Genomic DNA, 21,686 nt, shown 5'->3' with positions numbered 1-21,686 from the left:
AAAAAGCCCCGATTTAAGTACTCACCGCCCTGACCCTCCTCTACTCGCTCCAACGGTCCCGGGCCTCTGTGAAAACAAGCCCCGCGCTCGATTTAAGTACTCACCGCCGTGACCCTCCTCCACTGTCTCCAACGGTCCCGGGCCTCTGTAAAAGCAAGCCCCGCGCTCGATTTATATACTCACCGCCCTGACCCTCCTCCACTCGCTCCAACGGTCCCGGGCCTCTGTAAAAACAAGCCCCGCGCTCGATTTATATACTCACCGCCCTGACCCTCCTCCACTCGCTCCAACGGTCCCGGGCCTCTGTAAAAGCAAGCCCCGCGCTCGATTTATATACTCACCGCCCTGACCCTCCTCCACTCGCTCCAACGGTCCCGGGCCTCTGTAAAAGCAAGCCCCGCGCTCGATTTATATAATCACCGCCCTGACCCTCCTCCACTCGCTCCAACGGTCCCGGGCCTCTGTAAAAGCAAGCCCCGCGCTCGATTTATATACTCACCGCCCTGACCCTCCTCCACTCTCTACAACGGTCCCGGGCCTCTGTAAAAGCAAGCCCCTCGCTCGATTTATATACTCAACGCCCTGACCCTCCTCCACTCTCTACAACGGTCCTGGGCCTCTGTAAAAGCAAGCCCCGCGCTCGATTTATATACTCACCGCCCTGACCCTCCTCCACTCTCGCCAACGGTCCCGGGCCTCTTAAAAGCAAGCCCCGCGCTCGATTTATATACTCACCGCCCTGACCCTCCTCCACTCTCTCCAACGGTCCCGGGCCTCTGTAAAAGCAAACCCCGCGCTCGATTTATATACTCTCCGCCCTGACCCTCCTCCACTCGCTCCAACGGTCCCGGGCCTCCTAATCTGAGGAAATACATTCTTGCCATAAAGGGTGTATAGAGAAGGTTCACTAGACTGATTCCTGTGATGGCAGGACTTTCATATGAATAAAGACTGGAAAGTCTCGGCTTGTACTCGCAAGAATTTAGAAGATTGAGGGGGGATCTTATAGAAACTTACAAAATTCTTAAGGGGTTGGACAGGCTAGATGCAGGAAGATTGTTCCCGATGTTGGGGAAGTCCAAAACAAGGGGTCACAGTTTATGGATAAGGGGGAAGTCTTTTAGGACCGAGATGAGAAAAACATTTTTCACACAGAGTGGTGAATCTGTGGAATTCTCTGCCACAGAAGGTAGTTGAGGCCAGGTCATTGGCTATATTTAAGAGGGGTTAGATGTGGTCCTTGTGGCTAAAGGGATCAGGGGGTATGGAGAGAAGACAGGTACAGGATACTGAGTTGGATGATCAGCCATGATCATATTGAATGGCGGTGCAGGCTCGAAGGGCTGAATGGCCTACTTCTGCACCTATTTTCTATGTCTCTATATCTCGTTTCCCTTATCCCTAACCAGTCTGAAGAAAGGTCTCGACCCGAAACGTCATCCATTCCTTCTCTCCAGACATGCTGTCTGTCTCACTGAGTTACTCCAGCTTTATGTGTCTATCCCTGATTAACAGAACATGGTTTAGTATAGAGATACACCACCGAAACATGCCTTTCGACCCACCGAGTTGACGCCGATCGCCGATCAACCTTTAACACTAGATCCATGTTATCCCACTTTCTCATCCACTATCTATGCACCAGGGGCTACTTCACAGAGGCTAAGTAACCTGCAAACCCGGGCGCCTTCGGGATGTGGGTGGATCCCGCACTGGAGGAAACAGGAGATTAGCTTGGCATTGTATTGTCCCACGTTCTATGTGGGCCGAATAGCCTGTTCTAGAGGATGCTTTAGTTCTACATGGCCATCAACAACACCGAGAGGCTCATTCCCACTCGCTCCAACATTCAGGTTTATTTTTCTCTCTTCAAACAATTTCCGATTTCATTTCTCCCTCTTATTTACAACTCCCGAGACAAACCTTCCGAACGACATATAAAACCATATAACCATATAACAATTACAGCACGGAAACAGGCCATCTCGGCCCTTCTAGTCCGTGAGGAACCAGTATTCTCCCCTAGTCCCATCTACCTGCAATCAGACCACAACCCTCCATTCCTTTCCCGTCCATATCACAATCCAATTTATTTTTAAATGATAAAATCGAACCTGCCACCACCACCTTCACTGAGAGCTCATTCCACACAGCTACCACTCTCTGAGTAAAGAAGTTCCCACTCATGTTACCCCTAAACTTCTGTCCCTTAATTCTCAAGTCATGTCCTCTTGTTTGAATCTTCCCTACTCTCAGTGGGAAAAGCTTATCCACGTCAACTCTGTCTATCCCTATCATCATTTTAAAGACCTCTATCAAGTCCCCCCTTAACCTTCTGCGCTCCAAAGAATAAAGACCTAACTTGTTCAACCTATCTCTGTAACTTAGTTGCTGAAACCCAGGCAACATTCTAGTAAATCTCCTATGTACTCTCTCTATTTTGTTGACATCCTTCCTATAATTAGGCGACCAAAATTGTACACCATGCTCCAGAATTGGCCTCACCGATGCCTTGTACAATTTTAACTTTACATCCCAACTTCTATACTCAATGCTCTGATTTATAAAGGCCAGCACACCAAAAGCTTTCTTTACCACTCTATCTACACGAGATTCCACCTTCAGGAAACTGTGCAGTTATTCCCAGATCCCTCTGTTCAACTGCATTCTTCAATTCCCTACCATTTACCATGTACGTCCTATTTTGATTTGTCCGGCCAAGATGTGGCACCTCACACTTATCAGCATTAAACTCCATCTGCCATCTTTCAGCCCACTCTTCCAACTGGCATAAATATCTCTGTAGACTTTGAAAATCTAGTTCATTATCCACAACACCACCTATCTTAGTATCATCTGCATACTTACTAATCAAATTTACTACACCACCATCCAGATCATTGATGTACATGACAAACAACAGTGAAGCCAACACAGATCCCTGTGGCACCCCATTAGTCACTGGTCTCCAACCTGACAAACAGCTATCCACCATTACTCTCTGGCATCTCCCATTCAGCCACTGTCGAATCCATCTTGCTACTCCACCATTAATACCCAACAATTCAACCTTCTTAATCAACCTTCCATGAGGAACCTTGTCAAATGCCTTACTGAAGTCCACATCAACACCAGTTAATTCACTCGGATAGACCGAACCTGTAATTCTGGGAAATTCTTCTTCAGACCAATAAAGGGTCCTGACCCCGAAGCGTGTTCTGTCCATTTTCCTCCACAGATGATGCCTGGTCCGCTCATTTCTTCCAGCACTTAAAAAAACACTCAATCATTTCAACAGATTCCTTATATCTACCATTTCCTTTATTTAGTTTGCATTCCCCCACATTTGACAATTTCCGATTTAATTCCGTCCGCCCACCCATCTACATCTGCCCCAAACTGGCCTTTGCGTTGCTGTTGAAGTCCGCACCAACACCGCTTGTGCCTCAACGTATTTCGGTTCCGTTGACCGACACAGTTAACGCGTTAAAATGAACGGATCGACATGGCTGATTGTATACGTGTTTTTTTCACGCTTCGACATTTACATTCCCCTAGTTTTATTTACATGAATTTGAGGTTTCAACATCGCCCTGTTGTCCACCGGATTTCTGCCACAGAGCCCCTGAGCCCAGCTCCTCACGCCAGTCCAGACCCTTCTACACACCGGGACACGGAGCTGATTCTCAGCCACCGGCATAATTGCCAAGGCCCGAAGAAAGGATAGTGTTACCGTGAATTTATTCCCAGTGAAGGTTTGGAAATGGAACATGATGTCCGTGTCGTAAAACGAAACTGCCCCAGACTCGTAACAGAGATACACTAGCAGCCTCCTAGGGATGGGTCGAGCGGGGAGACGAGATGGAAGGGAGGTGACTGTATTAAACATGTCACCCCGCCGCCAGATGCTCCAGACTCCTGTCTTCGGGGTCAGGTCGATCGGTCTCGTCCCCTCCACAGACCCTACGGCGACTCCCAGACCCCAGCACCGAGTATCTGCAACCTCCACATCCCAGTAATGTCTACCTGATGTGAAGTCCTCTGTTCCCAGCACACACGCCCGGTCTGTAAACCTCTTGCCAAGCACCGTCTCCTTATAATAGCCACTCGGCTAACTTCCATGCTCTGACTCTCTTGAATTTCAGGCACGTTGTTGGTGTTTTCTACTGTGAATACCGATACAAAAAAGTTATTCAATTCCTCTGCCATTGCTGCGTTCACCAATATCACTTCTCCAGCATCATTTTCCAGCGGCCCAATGTCCACTCTTGCCCCTTTTATTCTTTATATATTTGGAGAACACTTGCTATCCTCTTTTGTGGCATTGGCTCCTTATCTTCGTATTTCATAGTTTTCTCTCCATATTACCGTTTTAGTTACTTTGTTGTTTTAAGAAAAAACGAATCCTCTAACTTCCCGCTAATCTTTGCAATTTATTTGCCTTCGCCTTTAGTTTAGTGCTATATTTGATATCTTGTCAGCCACGATCGCCTCATTCAGCTTCTAGCATCTTACTTCCTCTTTGGTCTGGAAAGATCCTGCACCTTCTGATATATTCCCACAGATGTCTACCTTGCTATTCCACATGGGGTTTTTGCTCGGATCCATTTCCAGTCAAATTTGGCCAGCTACGACCTCGTGTTCAGCTGTAATACCGTGTCTCATGTGTGACCGCATGTCCAGCTGTAATACCGATCCCTCCGAATTCATCTTCTCCCTCTCAAATTGCAGGTTGAATATTATCATATGATGGTCGCAACCTCCTAGTGGCTCCCTTATCAAATCCAGTTCATTACACAAATTCAGAATTGCCTATTCTCTGTCTGCTCCACTAAAAATCCATCCTCGAAAACAACATCTCGGGGCACTCAAGAAATGTGTAAGAAATAGTCAGATGACGTTTCAGTTCGGGAATCTTCTACAGACACCTACTACAGGGTGATATATTTCAAATTGAAATCTTATTACTCTCTATACGTCGCCCGATCTGATGAAAAATTCTGGACATTCTGTGATGTTTTTGTGAAACATAATCAAACTATCAACATATGCCGGGTGTTTTTATTTTTGCTTTTGAACTATGATGAATCATCTGCTCATAAAGCAGATATAAGCTACGTTTAAGGAGAAGATTACATTGGCGATGATGCCCAGAGGAATATACTGCCGTGTCCGAAGAGGGCGATGGATTTGATAGGCTTCAACTCCACCACATGAGTTTTACCCGTTGTTTCCCTGAATAATTCACATTTGAATTCGAACTAAGCAAATCATTGTGTCATGATCTGTACCTTTCCTGTGCCTATAATTGTGCCTATCAATAGCGGTAAATATTTCATAGTTCGTTCTGCTAATACTCTCCAACAACAAACCAACCGGTGCCTTGCCCGGTTGAACGATATTCAGTGAAAGGGTCGTAATATGTCCGTGGACTAATACATATGTTTTTGCATAAAGCATTCCCCCACCAAGGGATAGGTGACATAACTTCACTGTACGGAAATAAATGTGTTTGTTCAAGAGACTTTAAATAACACCTGGGATCCGCCACACCCCTATCTCACTGGAGAGTTGGCGCGAGCATTAATTAGCATCTGAACCGCGCTATTTGCTCCATTGTGCTCCCGGACTTAACGCCGTCACAGAACCATCCAGAATGGGACGTGCTCCAATTCGGTACGCCAATGAAATCATCTATCCGATCCTGGCGGCGTTTGGTATCCCTGGTAAGCTGTGTTTCAGTCGCCTAATGTGTTGTTGGTCTGATTCATCGTGCGTGCTCTGGCAGCCCTTTTTCCTGATCTCCTGCATTAGGCAGTAACCCTCAGTACTATAAAGAACGATAAATCGTCTTCATACGCATGGCCGCAGCATCACCAAACATAAATGGATAGATAGGGAACAGTTTAGAAGATACATTGGGCAGACGTCTAAAGCGTAGACAAGACAAAAATTCAAAGCATCGTTGTAAAGGGGGAGGGGGGGGGGGGGGTGGGTGGTGGTAAACTAGAACTTGAATTTCCAGATCATCGGTTTAATTATTTCAATGAGTAAACCGATGATCATAGAGTCCAGAATTGAAAGTGAACGGTAAACTCGGGACAGCGACACTGGTGGAGGAAATAGGAATTGCAGGATAAAGAGGGGTTTATAATGGGAGGAAGAACATTATGTTGGAAGGCAGTGCTGGAGTAACCCAGAGGATCACGCAGCATTTCTGGAGGACATGGATAGGCGTCGTTTTTTTTGTTTTTTTGTATAATATTTTTTATTAGAAGCGATGCATATCATAATCCAAACCAGTAAGACGTTGTTTAACGATTACATTTTATTCGTATCTAGGTTCCCGGGGTCCCAGCTATTATAATAGCTGGGGTCCTCATTTATCAATTACGTATTAACGCTGCTTCTAATTGGTTATTTTAATTTATAGACAAAAAGAGGGGAAAGAAAAAGAAGAAAATTAAATACATAGTAAACTATCAATATCAATAATACAGTTTAGGAGTTGGGTCCGTAGGTTAAACACGTGACTATTCATCTAATCCCGGATTCAAGTTTCAGTCAGGCTTCCGTGCTGGACCATTCTACCCCTTCAAATAATCAATAGATGGAGACCATAATCTAGTAAATAATTCTGGTTTGTCAATTAAGACAAGTCTAATTTTTTTCCAAATGTAAGGTCTCCAACATCTCCATAATCCACATTTTAATTGTGGCGGATGTTGGGTTTTTCCAAAATTTTAATATTAATTTTTTCCCAGTTATTATACTATAATCAATGATATTTCTTTGGCTTGGTGTAAGTTTTAGGCTTTGTTCTGATATTCCCAATATTATTAATTTAGGGTTGGGATCCAATTGAATATTAACAACTTCTGAAATAATTAAAAAAATATCTGTCCAGAAATTTTAAAATGTTATACTATTTACAAAAGTATGGGTTAAATTAGGCACTGAATATTGACATTTGTCACATATAGGGGAGATATTAGGAACAATTCTATTTAGTTTTGTTTTGGAATAATGCAGTCTATGTAGTACTTTAAATTATATTAAAGGATGTCTGGCATTTAACGAGCATTGATGTATATGTTGTAGACTTCCATCCCAAATATCTTTCGTTATAGATTTAGCTAATTCATTTCCCCATGCTTGTCTATATAATTCCGTCGACGGGATCTCACTGTCTAAAAGAGTATTATAAATGTAAGATATTAATTTAACTGCTGTCCTTCTACCGACGCGCCGTGGAAAGTATCCTCTCCTATGGAATCCTGGTGTGGTTTGCTAGCTGTACTGTGGCTGAGAGGAGTGCGCTGCAGACAATTATAAAAACTGCACAGAGCATTACAAACGCTCAACTGCCCTCCTTGGATGATATATATATAGGGCCCGATGCTTGCGCCGGGCCACAAATATCAAGCAGGACACATTCCACCCTGCCAACCACCTTTTCACTCTGCTACCCTCTGGGAGGCGATTCAGGCCTCGGAAGGCTCGCACCGGTAGATTAAAATAGTTTCTACCCATGTGCGATAAAAGAGCTTAACTCCAACAGAGAACACTGGGAAAGCAAAATGTAATTCCAAGAAATGCCGACAAATTATTTTTAATTCTTTTTAAATACTTATTTATTATTTTACTAATAAGTGTACATATTTGTCAATGGTTGTCGTGTTTGTACTCGGTTTTTTTTAACCGGAGTTGATGTAATGGAATTTCGTTGCACAGTATTGTGCAATGACAATAAACGTATTCATTCATTCATTCATTCATTCATTCATTCATTCATTCATTCATTCATTCATTCATTCATTCATTCATTCATTCATTCATTCATTCATTCATTCATTCATAACTGTATTAGGATGTTTATTCAAACATTCATCAAGAATCTCTGGCTGTCTAGTTCTATAGTCTTGTGTATGTGATTTAACATAATCTTTATCTAAAAAATCTAAAACAATTATTTGAATGTAATCCATAATTCTGTTGTAACTCCTGAAATGAAAGAAAAAAATATTTTCTATAAAGGTATCACATCTTTTTAATTCCATATTTTTGCATTGTACAAAACCTTTATCCAACACAGAAGGTTTAAATGAAGGATTATTTACAATGGGAAGAGAAAGTGGTAAATTATCCAATTTTAATGTATTTTTTAATTGTTTCCAAATTCGTATCCCACTGTATATTATAGGGTTGCATTACAGGTTTTTTTATTCAGTTTTGTGGCAGCAAACAGAATCGGGCCAATTTTAAAAGGCAAACAATCTTCCTTTTCCATCTTTAACCAATCTGGTTGCTGATCCATATCTTCCAACCAAAAGTTCATATTTTTAATATTGACTGCCCAAAAGTAAAATTAAAAATTTGGTAAAACTAATCCTCCTTTCATCTTGGATTTGCATAAATGATTTTTACTTATTCTATGATTCTTATAAACCCAAATAAAACTTGTGACAATAGAAACAACTTAAAAAAAATTTGGGTGGGAGATTTATCGGGATTGATTGAAAAAGGTTCAGTAATTGCGGGAGAAAAATCTTTTTTATGGCATTGATTCTACCGAGCATTGAGATGGGAAGTGTTTTCTAATATTGAATATTCCTATGCAGTTTATTAAGTAAAGGCGGAAAATTTAGTTTAAATAAAGAAGTATGTTTCTTGGTCACATAAGTTCCTGGATATTTAAAATTCTCATTGACTATTTTAAAGGATCGTTGCAATATAACCATATAACCATATAACAATTACAGCACGGAAACAGGCCATCTCGGCCCTACAAGTCCGTGCCGAACAACTTGTTTTCCCTTAGTCCCACCTGCCTGCACTCATACCATAACCCTCCATTCCCTTCTCATCCATATGCCTATCCAATTTATTTTTAAATAATACCAACGAACCTGCCTCCACCACTTCCACAGGAAGCTCATTCCACACCGCTACCACTCTCTGAGTAAAGAAGTTCCCCCTCATGTTACCCCTAAACTTCTGTCCCTTAATTCTGATGTCATGTCCTCTTGTTTGAATCTTCCCTATTCTCAAAGGAAAAAGCTTGTCCACATCAACTTTGTCTATCCCTCTCGTCATTTTAAAGACCTCTATCAAGTCCCCCTTAACCTTCTGCGCTCCAGAGAATAAAGACCTAACTTATTCAGCCTATCTCTGTAACTTAGTTGTTGAAACCCAGGCAACATTCTAGTAAATCTCCTCTGTACTCTCTCTATTTTGTGGAAATCCTTCCTATAATTGGGCGACCAAAATTGTACACCATACTCCAGATTTGGTCTCACCAATGCCTTGTACAATTTTAACATTACATCCAGCTTCTATACTCAATGCTCTGATTTATAAAGACTAGCATACCAAAGGCTTTCTTTACCACCCTATCTATATGAGATTCCACCTTCAAGGAACTATGCACGGTTATTCCCAGATCCCTCTGTTCAACTGTATTATTCAATTCCCTACCATTTACCATGTACGTCCTATTTTGATTTGTTCTACCAAGGTGTAGCACCTCACATTTATCAGCATTAAACTCCATCTGCCATCTTTCATCCCATTTTTTCAAATGGCCTAAATCACTCTGTAGACTTTGGAAATCCTCTTCATTATCCACAGCACCCCCTATCTTGGTATCATATGCATACTTACTAATCCAATTTACCACACCTTCATCCAGATCAGTGATGTACATGACAAACAACAAAGGACCCAACACAGATCCCTGAGGCACCCCACTAGTCACCTGCCTCCAACTCGACAAACAGCCATCCACCATTACACTCTGGCTTCTCCCATTCAGCCACTGTTGAATCCATCTTGCTATTCCTGTATTTATACCCAACAGTTGAACCTTCTTAACCAACCTTCCATGAGGAACCTTGTCAAAGGCCTTACCAAAGTCCATATAGACAACATCCACTGCTTTACCCTCGTCAATTTCCCTAGTAACCTCTTCAAAAAATTCAAGAAGATTAGTCAAACAGGACCTTCCAGGCACAAATCCACGTTGACTGTTCCTAATCAGACCCTGTTTATCCAGATGCTGATATATATTATCTCTAAGTATCTTTTCCATTAATTTGCCCATCACTGAAGTCAAAGTAACAGGTCTATAATTGCTAGGTTTACTCTTAGAACCCTTTTTAAACAATGGAACAACATGCGCAGTACGGCAATCCTCGGGGACTATTCCCGTTTCTAATGACATTTGAAATATTTCTGTCATAGCCCCGGCTATTTCTACACGAACTTCCCTCAATGTCCTAGGGAATATCCTGTCTTGGAGACTTATCCACTTTTATATTTTTCAAAAGTGTCAGTACTTCTTTTACTTTGAACCTCATGGTGTCCATAGATACTCTACTAGTTTCCCTTACCTCACATAATTCCACTCTGTCTCTCCAATGGACCAATTTTATCCCTCGTTATCCTTTTGCTATTAATATAGCTGTAGAAACCCTTTGGATTTACTTTCATCTTACTTGCCAAAGCAACCTCATATCTTCTTTTAGCTTTTCTAATTTATTTCTTAAGATTCTTTTTACATTCCTTACACTCCTCAAGCACCTCATTTACTTCATACTGCCTATAATTATTGGAGATCTCCCTCTTTTTCCGAACAAGATGTCCAATTTCCCTTGAAAACCAGGGCTCATATATAAAATATATATGTTAAGTTCCGTTATTGGCATAATTTCACTTTTATTCCAGTTAATTTAATATCCCGAAAATAAGCCAAATCGAGTCATAAGATTTAACAAGTTTGGAATGTTAGTTTCTGGATTTGTAATATATAGGAATACTTCATCTGCATATACGGAGATTTTATTAACTGTCTTTTTTAGTATTATACCCGTATATTTCTGGGTGGGCTCTAACACTTTCTGCCGATAGGCGTCGTTTTGGGTCTGAACATTTCATCTGGCATTTTGGACCCTGGGTTACTCCACTACCGTGTTCGACGAACTTAAAAAATCTCATACCGATGACTCCCAGGGATGCTGCCAGACCCGTTGTATTAAAAGAGCATTTCGCGTTCCACGGAGGCCTCCAAAATCTGCGGTTCTTTTCGCCTCCAGTATTATATTAGAATCTGGTTGAACATGTGGACGGGGGACGGGGCGAGGGATGGAAGGGAGGCCGAAGGACGCAGTTGATATTGATACCGTGCGATTGGGGATGAAAGGGTCATAAGCGGCGTAACAGAGGGAGATGAATGATAATATTAATTCCCTGCTTCTGAGTACATTCCTCCCAGACTGCTCACCCGTCAACAATAAAACTTCATCCTTTTGCTCACCATCACATCCACCTTCGGTCTTTTCAATTCAATTCACTTCAATTCAACTTTATTGTCATTACAAGTATGGGTACAACGAAATGCAGTTTAACGTCAGTCGGTAGTAATAGTGCAATATAGAAATAAAAATACAGAATAAGCAAACAATGTGGACGGAGAGACTGGACAAATCTATCGGCGGGACTCCGAGTTCAGCAATGTGATATTGTTGTTGTAGAAGCTGTTCCTCATCCTACTAGTACGAGACCTGATGCTCCTGTACCGCCTCCCTGATGGGAGGAGGGCAAACAGTCCATGGTTAGGGTGGGAGGGGTCTTTGATGATCTTCCTGGCCCGTCTCAGACACCGTTTTCGGTGGAGGGCATCCATGGCAGGGAGCGGGGCACCGATGATGTACTGAGCGGTTTTCACCACCCGTTGCAGTGCCTTCCTGTCCGCTACGGTGCAAATGCTGTACCATACCGTGAAGCAGGTGGTCAGGATGCTTTCGATGGTACAGCGGTAAAAGTTGGTCAGGTTCTGGGGGGACATATTCGACCTCCCTTGCCGCTTGTCCCAGCAGTTGTTCTCTCTGATATCGTACCCGACCCGTCATGGTGAAACAAGTCATATTGAAGCATTGAATCTCGTCTCCCCCCGTAGATGAATCCCGAATAGCTATGTATCCGCAGCACTAATTGATCCAAAACCAAATATCCAGATCCCGTTGTTTTCACTTTGCTTTACATTTTGATATATTTATAAACCAAAATCGGAATACGCGCGCAACTGCTCCAAATCAGAATTCAAATCATAATATATTGGTAAACAGAAGCAGCGTCTTTGCTTAGACTAACGAAGTCAATGTTTCACGTCAGACATCACCAATTATATGTGTATGAAGGAACTGCAGATGCTGGTTTAAACGAAGGATAGACACACAATGCTGGAGTAACTCAGCGGAGAGAATGAATGGAGATGCTGCATGTCTCGCTGAGTTACTCAAGCTTTTTGGGTCTATCCCACACATTTTTCTCTGACGCGCACTGTCAATCCAGCTGATGATTCGTGGACCGAACGCCTGAACTTTAAGCAGCTTCCAGCTTTCTTTCTGCGTGTTTGCAGGATGTTCTGTATATTTTTTCATTTGTTCTCTAGGGTAAAAAAAGAACAGAGTCGAAAGTTCAAATTGATGACCTTTGATCAGATATCTGCAAACGCTTTGGGAGTTTGCGAAAGACAACAACTATTTTTAAGAATGATTTTTTTTGGAATATACATGGCATTGCTCTTTAATACCATATATAGTTGCAAAGTTATTCCTCTGAATGTTTTTTCTGATTAGTCCGGTTGATCGCAAGACTGGTAAGATCCAACAGTAACCATAACTCCGTTACATCGGTAGTCCATTTAAATATTAATTTCGCTGTACTTTATTATTTCTCCAGCAAACATACTGACGGCAGCAGTCCTGTCCCGGGGAAAGTGCGGGCTCTCCAAAGGAATCACCCGGTACATGATGACGATGACAATCTCCGACCTCCTCATTCTCATCGATCACGTGTTATTCCGTGAAATCTACATGTACTACGTCCCTAACTCCTTCCTCTCTCTCAGCGCCATTTGTCCATCCTACATATACCTGCGGGTGGTTACTCTGGACTATTCTGTGTGGTTAACCATGTCCTTCACATTTGATCGTTTTGTCAGCATTTGCTGCCCGAAGCTGAGACTCGCCTATTGCACGGATAGGACGGCCGTCACGGTCATTATATCATTGTGGACGCTGAGCTGCTTAAAGTACATCCCCTTTAACTTCATGTACGTGCCACGCTTCACCGTGGATAGTGTGAAGAAGGGGTGCCGACCCAAACGCGCCTACTTCATTTCCGGGTGGTGGTTGGTGTTTTCGTGGATGTGTAGCGTCTCTCTCCCCTTCCTACCCTTCCTAATAATTATATTGTTCAACGGACTGACGGTCAGGAACATCATAGCGGCCAACAGAGTCCGTCGTCGCTTGAAGGCAATGGATGGCAAGGACACTGAGGCGGAGAATCGGCGGAAGTCCATCGTTTTACTGTTCACAGTGTCCGGCGCCTTCATACTGCTGTGGACAACGGCAGCTGTCACATTCATCTGCAGTCGGGTCACTGAGAATTTCTTGGGCGGGGATCACTCAAGCCCATCTTACATCGCCAATGAAGTTGGGGTCTTGCTCATGCACGTCAACTCCTGCGCCAACACGTGTATCTACGGGATGACACAGAGGAAGTTCAGGCTGGAGTTGAAGAACGCGCTTTTACATATTTACCGCGTATTATTGTTAAACTCGTGACACCCGCGCGGCAGTTGCCTGGATCTGGAGTTGGGATATGATGCCGCCCCTCAATCTAATCTTTCACAGTCTGAAGAAGGGTTTCGGCCCGAAACGTTGCCTATTTCCTTCGCTCTATAGATGCTGCTGCACCCGCTGAGTTTCTCCTGCATTTTTTTGTGTACCTGATGTTTCACATGACCGCGCTATTCCGTAAATTTGGTTTCACCCAGAGCGGGCATCTTGGGCAGGACTCTTCGTGGAATTAAATGTTATACCAATGTCCAATGTATTCTAAGTTGCTAGCCCTTATATATTTCCTATTTCGCGCGCTCGACATTGAAGATTAGTTCGTAGGTGACCTCTTTGTTCTTCAATCATTAATATCCGGCACATACTTTATGCTTCAAATCCATAGGATCTACAAATCCATCCAATCTGCATGCCCCCCCCCCCCCCCCCCCCCCCCCCCCCCCACCCCTCTTTGTTGTGTGCAACATGAACGCGCAATAATTTCCTCGCACCTCCTTCAAGCCTGTACCCTCTCCATCCCTCCGCCTTCCCGGTTCTCCGATCAGTCTGACTGTCCCCGATTACATCATCTATATTTGCTTTGTTGTCACCTTCTCCTAACTAACAATGATCTATTCTCCATTTTCCTTCCACTTCTTTATCTCTGTGTCTCCCTCTCCCCTGACGTTTAGTGTGAAGAATGGTCTCGACCCGAAACGTCACCCATCCCATCCAGAGATACTGCCTTCCACGCTGAGTTATATAGCATTTTGCGTCTAACTTATAACCATATAATAACCATATAACAATTACAGCAAGGAAACAGGCCATCTCGACCCCTCTAGTCCGTGCCGAACACATAATCTCCCCTAGTCCCATATACCTGCGCTCAGACCATAACCCTCCATTCCTTTCCCATCCATATAACTATCCAATTTATTTTTAAATGATAAAAACGAACCTGCCTCCACCACCTTCACTGGAAGCTCATTCCACACAGCTACCACTCTCTGAGTAAAGAAGTTCCCCCTCATGTTACCCCTAAACTTCAGTCCCTTAATTCTCAAGTCATGTCCCCTTGTTTGAAACTTCCCTACTCTCAGTGGGAAAAGCTTTTCCACGTCAACTCTGTCTATCCCTCTCATCATTTTAAAAACCTCTATCAAGTCCCCCCTTAACCTTCTGCGCTCCAAAGAATAAAGCCCTAACTTGTTCAACCTTTCTCTGTAACTTAGTTGCTGAAACCCAGGCAACATTCTAGTAAATCTCCTCTGTACTCTCTCTATTTTGTTGACATCCTTCCTATAATTAGGCGACCAAAATTGTACACCATACTGCAGAATTGGCCTCACCAATGCCTTGTACAATTTTAACATTACATCCCAACTTCTATACTCAATGCTCTGATTTATAAAGGCCAGCACACCAAAAGCTTTCTTTACCACCCTATCTACATGAGATTCCACTTTCAGGGAACTGTGCACAGTTATTCCCAGATCCCTCTGTTCACCTACATTCTTCAATTCCCTACCATTTACCATGTACGTCCTATTTTGATTTGTCCTGCCAAGATGTAGCACCTCACACTTATCAGCATTAAACTCCATCTGCCATCTTTCAGCCCACTCTTCCAACTGGCATAAATCTCTCTGTAGCCTTTGAAACTCTACTTCATTACCCGCAACCCCACCTATCTTAGTATCATCTGCATACTTACTAATCCAATTTTCCACACCATCGTCCAGATCATTGATGTACATGACAAACAACAGTGGACCCAACACAGATCCCTGTGGCACCCCACTCGTCACTGGCCTCCAACCTGACAAACAACCATCCACCATTACTCTCTGGCATCTCCCATTCAGCCACTGTTGAATCCATCTTGCTACTCCACCATTAATACCCAACCATTGAACCTTCTTAACCAACCTTCCATGAGGAACCTTGTCAAAGGCCTTACTGAAGTCCATATACACAACATCCACTGCTTTACCCTCATCAATTTACCGAGTAACATCTTCAAAAAATTCAAGAAGATTAGTTAAACATGACCTTCCAGGCACAAATCCATGTTGACTCTTCCTAATCAGACCCTGTTTATCCAGATGCTTATATATATTATCTCTAAGTATTCTTTCCATTAATTTGCCCACCACTGACGTCAAACTAACAGGTCTATAATTGCTAGGTTTACTCTTAGACCCCTTTTTAAACAATGGAACAACATGCGCAGTACGCCAATCCTCCGGCACTATTCCCGTTTCTAATGACATTTGAAATATTTCTGCCATAGCCCCTGCTTCTGTGTAAACTGTGTAAACCAACATCTGCAGTTGCTTCCTCCAACTTTCCACCTGTATTGCTTCCTCTGCCTTCATATTTTACGCGTCCTGTATTCTTAGCTCCTTCTCTCGCGCTATTTTCTCTTTTCATCTCTGGTATTTAAGGATAAAGGGGTAATCCTTTAGGACTGAGATGAGAAAAACCTTTGTTTCACACACAGAGAGTGGTGAATCTGTGAAATTCTCTGCCACAGAAGGTAGTTGTGTCTAGTTCATTTGCTATATTTAAGAAGGGGTTAGATGTGGCCCTTGTGGCTAAAGGGATCAGGGGGTTTGGAGAGAAGGCAGGTACAGGATACTGAGTTGGATGATCAGCCATGATCATATTGAATGGAGGTGCAGGCTCGAAGGGCCGAATGGCCTATTCCTATGTTCTATGTTTCTCTGTGAGGATTGGACATTGTCCTCTGGCCCCGTGAGGCAGCGGCTCAACCCACTGCTCCACAGTACTTCAATTATATTAACCCTTACCTTTCCAGATATTGGATAATCCTCGACCTTCTGAATGCCGCCAACGTGGTATGTTTATTTTTGTTGGCAGTTTATGGTCAGACTCACATTTCATTCGCCCATCGAACTGGGAAAAAAACCTGCAGATGGTGAAAATCCGAAATAAAGGCCTAAGATCCAAGAAATACTCAGCAAGTCGGTTAGCGTCTGTGGAGAGAGAAACATAATTAATGACTCTGGTTGAACACCATTAATTATTAGTGTCGGATCTGAAATATAAGGTCTGTTTGAGCTTGCAGATGCTGCATGACCTGCTGAGTATTCTTTTGGCAATTTCTGCCTTTGTTCCAAATTTTAAAGCCTCAATATTTTAATCCATGCGTTTGGTTTGGGCCGCAGGTGTGGTAACAGGTTACAAAAAGCACATATTAAATCATATTCCCGCAGTTTATGCAATTGTCAAATTTAATTTTCAAAGTTACAGCTGGACTGTGGCCGCACCACGTGGCTTTGCTGCCATCTAACCATATAACCATATAACCATATAACAATTACAGCACGGAAACAGGCCATCTCGACCCCTCTAGTCCGTGCCGAACACATAATCTCCCCTAGTCCCATATACCTGCGCTCAGACCATAACCCTCCATTCCTTTCCCATCCATATAACTATCCAATTTATATGGCAACAACAAGACGTGCAAACAGTCCTGTTCCGCAGACATCGTTCCCTCCACATTCCCTGGTTAACATAGAAACATAGAAACATAGAAATATGTGCAGGAGAAGGCCATTCGGCCCTTCGAGCCTGCACCGCCATTTAATATGATCATGGCTGATAATCCAACTCAGTATCCCGTACCTGCCTTCTCTCCATACCCCCTGATCACCTTAGCCACAAGGGCCACACCTAACTCCCTCTTAAATATAACCAATGAACTGGCCTGAACTACCTTCAGTGGCAGAGAATTCCACAGATTCACCACTCTCTGTGGAAAAATGTTTTTCTCATCTCGGTCCTAAAAGACTTCCCCCTTATCCTTAAACTGTGACCCCTTGTACTTGACTTCCCCAACATCGGGAACAATCTTCCTGCCTATAACCTGTCCAACACCTTAAGAATTTTGTAAGTTTCTATAAAATCCCCCATCAATCTTTTGAATTCTAGCGAGTACAAGCCGAGTCTATCCAGTCTTTCTTCATATGAAAGTGCTGACATTCCAGGAATCAGTCTGGTGAACCTTCTCTGTACTCCCTCTATGGCAAGAATGTCTTTCCTCAGATTAGGAGACCAACACTGTACGCAATACTCCAGGTGTGATCGCACCAAGACCCTGTGCAACTGCAGTAGAACCTCCCTTCCTTCTATACTCAAATCCTTTTACTATGAATGCTAACATACCATTCGCTTTCTTCACTGCCTGCTGCACCTGCATGCCTACTTTTAATGACTGGTGTACCATGACACCCAGGTCTCGTTGCATCTCCCGTTTTCCTAATCGGCCACCATTCTGATAATAGTCTCTTTTTTTTAAATTTACCCCTTCCCACCCAAATAATCCCCCCCCCCCCCCCAGGTACCTTCCCCTGCAACCGCAGAGATGCAACACCTGTCCCTATACCTTCTCCCGCGATTCTGTCTAAGGAACCCGACAGTCCTTTCAGGTTTGGCAAAGGTTCACTTGCACGTCCTGCAACCTCATCTATTGTATCCGTTGTTCAAGATGTGGACTCTTATACATCGGCGAGACCAAACGCAGACTGGGCGATCGTTTCGCGGAACACCTTCGCTCTGCCCAGACTGAACTAACCTGATCTCCCGGTTGCCGAATACTTTGTTTCTCCTTCCCATCCCCACATTGATCTTTCTGTCCTAGGTCTCCCCCATTCTCAGGATGAGGCTAAACGCTAATTGGAGGAACAGCATCGCTTATTTGGCTTGGGCAGCTTACAGCCCAGTGGTATGAATTTAATTTCGCTAATTTCAAGTAACCACAGGATTCCATCACTCTCCATCCCTCCACCACCCGTCACGCTGGCTTCTCGTTTTCACCTTACAGACAGCTAACAATGGCCTGGTTCCTTTGTCTTCGCTTTTTGCATATCTTTCATTCTTTGTTGTTTATCTCTCCACGTCACCATCTATAGCATACAAATTAGCCAGAAAAAGTAGCCTACCAGAGGATTGGGTGAAATTCAGTCCAGCAGAGGAGGACAAAGGACTTAATTAGGAAAGGGTAAATAGATTATGAAAGAAAACTGGCAGGGAACATAAAAACAGACTGCAAAGGTTTTTATAGATATGTGAATAGAAAAAGATTAGTTAAAACAAATGTAGGTCCCTTGCAGTCAGAAACAGGTGAATTGATCATGGGGAACAAGGACAAGGCAGACCAATTGAATAACTACTTTGGTTTTGTCTTCACTAAGGAAGATATAAATAATATGCCGGTGGCAGGGGACCCGGGGTAAATTGTGATGGAGGAACTGCATGAAATCCAGGTTAGCCGGGAAGTGGTGTTAGGTAAATTGAATGGAGTAAAGGCCGATAAATCCCAAGGGCCAGATAGGCTGCATCCCAGAGTACTTAAGGAAGTAGCCCCAGAAATAGCGGATGCGTTAGTGATAATTTTTCAAAACTCTTAAGATTCTGGAGTAGTTCCTGAGGATTGGAGGGTAGCTAATGTAACCCCACTTTTTTAAAAAAGGGAGGCAGAGAGAAAACGGGGAATTACAGAGCAATGAGTCTAACATCGGTAGTGGGGAAAATGCTATTAACGCAATTATCAAGAAAGCTCATCAGCGCCTCTACTTCCTGAGAAGTTTACGGAGAGTCGGCTTGTCAAGGAAGACTCTCTAACTTCTACAGGTGCACAGTAGAGAGCATGCTGACCGGTTGCATCGTGGCTTGGTTCGGCAATTTGAGCGCCCTGGAGAGGAAAAGACTACAAAAAGTAGTAAACACTGCCCAGTCCATCATCGGCTCTGACCTTCCTTCCATCTAATGGATTTATCGCAGTCGCTGCCTCAAAAAGGCTGGCAGTATCATCAAAGGCGCACACTATCCTGGCCACACACTCATCTCCCTTCTACCTTCAGGTAGAAGGTACAGGAGCCTGAAGATTGTAACAACCAGGTTCAGGGATAGATACTTCCCCACAGCCATCAGGCTATTAAACCTGGCTCGGACAAAACTCTGATTATTAATACCCACGTTCTGTTACTTGCACTTTAACAGTTTATTTATTCATGTGTGTATATATTTATATCATGGTATATGGACACACTTATCTGTTTTGTAGTAAATGCCTACTATGTTCTATGTACTTAAGCAAAGCAAGAATTTCATTGTCCTATACAGGGACACGTGACAATAAACTCACTTGAACTTGCTAGAGTCAGTTATTAAAGATGGGTTAGCAGCACATTTGGAAAGTGGTGAAATCATTGGACAAAGTCAGCATGAATTTAGGAAGGGTAAATCATGTCTGACGAATCTTATAGACTTTTTCGAGGATGTAACTAGGAGAGTGGATAAGGGAGAACCAGTGGATGTGTTATATCTGGACATTCAGAAGGCTTTCGGCAAGGGTACATGACTTGAGAATTAAGGGACTGAAGTTTAGGGGTAACATGAGGGGGAACTTCTTTACTCAGAGAGTGGTAGCTGTGTGGAATGAGCTTCCAGTGAAGGTGGTGGAGGCAGGTTCGTTTTTATCATTTAAAAATAAATTGGATAGTTATATGGATGGGAAAGGAATGGAGGGTTATGGTCTGAGCGCAGGTATATGGGACTAGGGGAGATTATGTGTTCGGCACGGACTAGAAGGGTCGAGATGGCCTGTTTCCGTGCTGTAATTGTTATATGGTTATTATATGGTCCCACATAAGAGATAAGTATGCAAACTTAAAGCACACGGTATTGAGGGTTCAGTATTGATGTGGATAGAGTGGTTGGCAGACAGGAAGCAAAGAGTAGAAGTAAATGGGTCCTTTTCAGAACAGCAGGCAGTGACTAGTGGGGTACCGCAAGGCTCGGTGCTCGGAGCCCAGCTATTTACAATATATATTAATGATCCGGATGAGGTAATTGAATGCAACATCTCCAAGTTTGCGGATGACTCGAAGCTGGGGCGGGTGGGGGGGGGGGGGGGGGGGTGGAGGGTGGCCAGTGTTAGCTGTGAGGAGGATGCTAGGAGGCTGCAAGGTGACTTGGATAGGTTGGGTGAGTGGGCAAATGCATGGCAGATGCAGTATTATGTGGATAAATGTGAGGTTATCCACTTTGGTGGCAAAAACAGGAAAGCAGACTATTATCTGAATGGCGGCCAATTAGGAAAAGGCGAGATACAACAAGACCTGGGTGTCATGGTACACCACTCATTGAAGGTAGGTATGCAGGTGCAGCAGGCAGTGAAGAAAGGGAATGGTATGTTAGCATTCATAGCAAAAGGATTTGAGTATAAGAGCAGGGAGCTTCTACTGCAGTTGTATAGGGTCTTGGTGAGACCACACCTGGAGTATTGTGTAACGTTTTGGTCTCCTAATCTGAGGAAAGACATTCTTGCCATAAAGGGAGTACAGAGAAGGTTCACTAGACTGATTCCTGTGATAGCAGGACTTTCATATGAATAAAGACTGGAAAGACTCGGGTTGTACTCGCTAGAATTTAGAAGATTGAGGGGGGATCTTATAGAAACTTACAACATTCCTAAGGGGTTGGACAGGCTAGATGCAGGAAGATTGTTCCCGATGTTGGGGAAGTCCAGAACAAGGGGTCACAGTTTAAGGATAAGGGGGAAGCCTTTTAGGACCGAGATGAGAAAAACATTTTTCACACAGAGTGGTGAATCTGTGGAATTCTCTGCCACAGAAGGTAGTTGTGGCCAGGTCATTGGCTATATTTAAGAGGGAGTTTGATGAGGCCCGTGTGGCTAAAGGGATCAGTGGGTATGGAGAGAAGGCAGGTACAGGATACTGAGTTGGATGATCAGCCTTGATCATATTGAATGGCGGTGCAGGCTCGAATGGCCTACTTCTGCACCTATTTTCTCTGTCTCTATATCTCGTTTCCCTTATCCCTAACCAGTCTGAAGAAAGGTCTCGACCCGAAACGTCATCCATTCCTTCTCTCCAGACATGCTGCCTGTCTCACTGAGTGCCTCCAGCTTTACGTGTCTACCCCTGATTAACAGAACATGGTTTAGTTTAAAGATACACCACCGAAACATACCTTTCGACCCATCGAGTTGACGCCGACCATCGATCAACC

General features: G+C 43.4%; 1 long non-coding RNA gene across 1 annotated transcript; it reads right to left on the bottom strand.

Annotated features, from left to right (window-relative positions):
* Positions 1 to 8,378: 8,378 nt before the first annotated feature.
* LOC116990165 lies at positions 8,379 to 19,120 on the bottom strand. Its single transcript, XR_004416449.1, has 3 exons — positions 19,110 to 19,120; positions 14,838 to 14,841; positions 8,379 to 8,478 (listed from the first exon to the last, which is right to left on the bottom strand). It is a non-coding gene; the product is annotated as an uncharacterized LOC116990165 (long non-coding RNA).
* Between the last annotated feature and the right edge of the window lie 2,566 nt (positions 19,121 to 21,686).

Source organism: Amblyraja radiata, chromosome 30 (genome assembly GCF_010909765.2).
Source record: "Amblyraja radiata isolate CabotCenter1 chromosome 30, sAmbRad1.1.pri, whole genome shotgun sequence".
In the NCBI taxonomy this organism is placed as follows: Eukaryota; Metazoa; Chordata; class Chondrichthyes; order Rajiformes; family Rajidae; genus Amblyraja; species Amblyraja radiata.
This window is presented reverse-complemented; position numbering and strand designations above follow the sequence as displayed.